Source organism: Littorina saxatilis, linkage group LG3 (genome assembly GCF_037325665.1).
Source record: "Littorina saxatilis isolate snail1 linkage group LG3, US_GU_Lsax_2.0, whole genome shotgun sequence".
Taxonomy (NCBI): Eukaryota; Metazoa; Mollusca; class Gastropoda; order Littorinimorpha; family Littorinidae; genus Littorina; species Littorina saxatilis.
Window position 1 is genome coordinate 72212286 of NC_090247.1, and position 3093 is coordinate 72215378.

The following is a 3093-nucleotide window of genomic DNA, read 5'->3' on the forward strand; positions in this document are numbered from 1 at the left end:
AGAGAGAGAGAAGAGAGAGAGAGAGAGAGAGAGAGAGAGAGAGAGAGAGAGAGAGAGAGAGAGAGAGAGAGCACTTTCAACTGACACTTATTGAGTGACTGGACGTTTCTTTAGTACTTTCTGTTGCACCCGAGAAAAATACCAAATTAATATGAAATAAAGCTGCAAACAAATGAACGAACTAACGAAGCATAGAACTAACAAATGTGTATGTATATGTCGTGCCGAATTCACGGAATTGCCGACTTCGCGGAATCGGCAACATTTTTGCCCATTTCCCGTAATCGGCAAAACGCTGCCCATTACGCGAAATCGGCAGCGTTTTGCCGAAAACGCGTAAAGGCTTCTAAAATTTGCCCATTTTGAGAAATCAGCAGCCACTTTTTGGTTTTAAAGTTCTCAAATGCCTGAGATATCATCACACTTAGACAACGAGATACTCGAATGGATAGATATTGCACTAATCGATCAGTTATGGCAAGTTATTGCAAACAATGTAGTTTTCGTGCATTTCCGGAGTCATGCTCGACACAGACTAACATAGACCATACAAAACATAGTAGGGAGGTAAAACAATGTTTAATGCAATGTTCTTGTGACACAAAAAGTAACAGACAGGCTGCCGCTTTTGCGAAATGGGCTAGTTTTATTTTACTGAAAAGCCTTTACGCATTTTCGGCAAAACTCTGCCGATTTCACGTAATGGGCAGCGTTTTGCCGATTACGCGAAATGGGCAAAAATGTTGCCGATTCCGCGAATTCGGCAATTCCGTGAATTCGGCACGACATATACATTCAGAAGCGTTGTTATTATCAACACATGGACACACAACCCATCATGTGAAACTCTACCACACAGTTGTCACAAACGGAATAGGCACGGAATAGTATAAGCAACCACAACAATGTAAACAGACATACACAGCCAATTAAAAAGAAACAATCCGATAGATTACAAGAAAATGACGAGAGATCTGTATTCCTTTCATCAAATTTCAACAGCTATCTTCAGACTCAAAAATAGGTCAATTGATTATTTTGTATCCTCGGGTGAAAACGTGCAGAGAATTATTTTTAAGGAACAATCCTTTCAGTATAAAGTAATATTCTCACCGTCACAGATTTATCCGGACTTTTTCATGGGATAAGAACATCCTCTACTTTGACATTTACCAACATCAACTTTCTGGCTGCCTTCTGTGCAGAGTGGAATTTTTTCATGATTTAATTTTGTAACTGACACTGGAAATAAGTCAATAGATGGTACATGTTTGGCAGTCTTTTAGTTCTTATGTGTTAGCTTTATATACTTTTTATTTCGTACGTACGGCAAAGGAATTTTCTGTTCCTGGAAGGCGTTGATATTGAACCTATATTTGAACTATTTTATTGTTTAAATCACATGTTCTAAACTCATGTTGTGCTACTTTAAATCTATGTATTTGGAAATTCGTATGCTACCTTTAAAAGTCGAACACGTCTGTTCTGTTTGCGTTTTTGGGCACTACTATTATAACTGTTTGAATTCTGTCATGCTTCTTTCACACACTCACATACACACACTCACGCACGCACACACGCACGCACGCACGCACGCACGCACGCGCGCACACAATCACACACACACACAAACGCACGCACGCACACACGCACCCACCCACCTACTCACCCACCCACCCAACCATCCCCCCACCCACCCCCACACAATCACACACACACACCCACCCACCCACACACACATACACACACACACCCACACACACACACACACACACACACACACACACACACACACACACACAAGGGGAACGGGAGAGAGACAACAACAACAAAAGAAGAAAAAAATTAGAACAGAGGGGATATGGGTTTAGTTCTCCCGTCCTTCACAACGAAATAAATGGGAAATAATTGGGCACGAAACAGGAGGAAGCAAGTCGCTTTCCATTTGTTTTCCATTCAAATCAAATTGATTTCAACTCACACAGAATTCAATCGACCCTCCAGAAAACAGCGGAGAAATGATTGTTCTTCTTGCTGAAACTATCGATTCCATCTTGCCTCTCTGTCGCTTTTCCAACTGTTGTGTGACAAATCTTGTTAAACTGCCAAGCAACCTGATGGCACATTCACGAAACATTTCTATTTGAGGAAAACAACTAATAGGCTTCCATGATACTAGTGTGTCCGTACTGGGAAAACGGCCGGGACCAGTATTTAGAATAACTGTCAACTACTCTTCACCGCCTTGAAAAAAAACCAAAAAAACAAAACAAAACAACTAACAACAGCAAAGAAAACAACCTCAAACCAAAACATTCTATCATTAAAAAGACAAAAGTGTCATTCCTCCAAAGAACTCTCATGTATATGTATATCCTCAGAAGTCTCTCATACTTATTTCATTCACTTGTGATATCCTTGTGACATTAATTTTTATAGTATGTCTTGGTATTTATTGATGGCATACACAAAAATGTTCTCGGTCTGACCGCTTTTATGGCAGCTCACCTGGAATCAGTGCTGGTCGGTCAAATTAGTAACATCTGGAACACTAAAATGTCTATAAAATTTTTTTTTTGAGGATTGAGGCAGAAGTTGAACACTTTCTTTTTCACAGAATATTACACCAACCTGGCCTAATGTCTTCCTCATTCCATTTCTGCACATACTCCTCTCCCATAAAGTTGTTATGATTGTTGAGAGTGTTAGCTGTGTATGTTTGTATATATATATATATAGTGTGTATTGCATATATGATTATTGTGTGAACAGTACATGTGGTGATTTGTGTCTGTATGATTACTTTGCTTTATGTAGGTTGTACTTTTAATTGTTCTATTCTGTATATATATATGTTCTTTTGTAAAGAGCCTAGAGCCATGGGTTAAGCACTTAAAAATGTCCAGTTATTAATATTATTATTAAGTGTTATATACTGTGGTTGTCTGTTGTATTTGCTAAGAGTCTATGATAAAAGCATAGATACAACTGAAAGAAAACGGCGATGGAGTAAAACACACCTTTACATGCCACTGCCAGGAACAATCGTGTCTTTTTGTTTTCCAAGCGACATACGAGTATTGCTTGTTACTA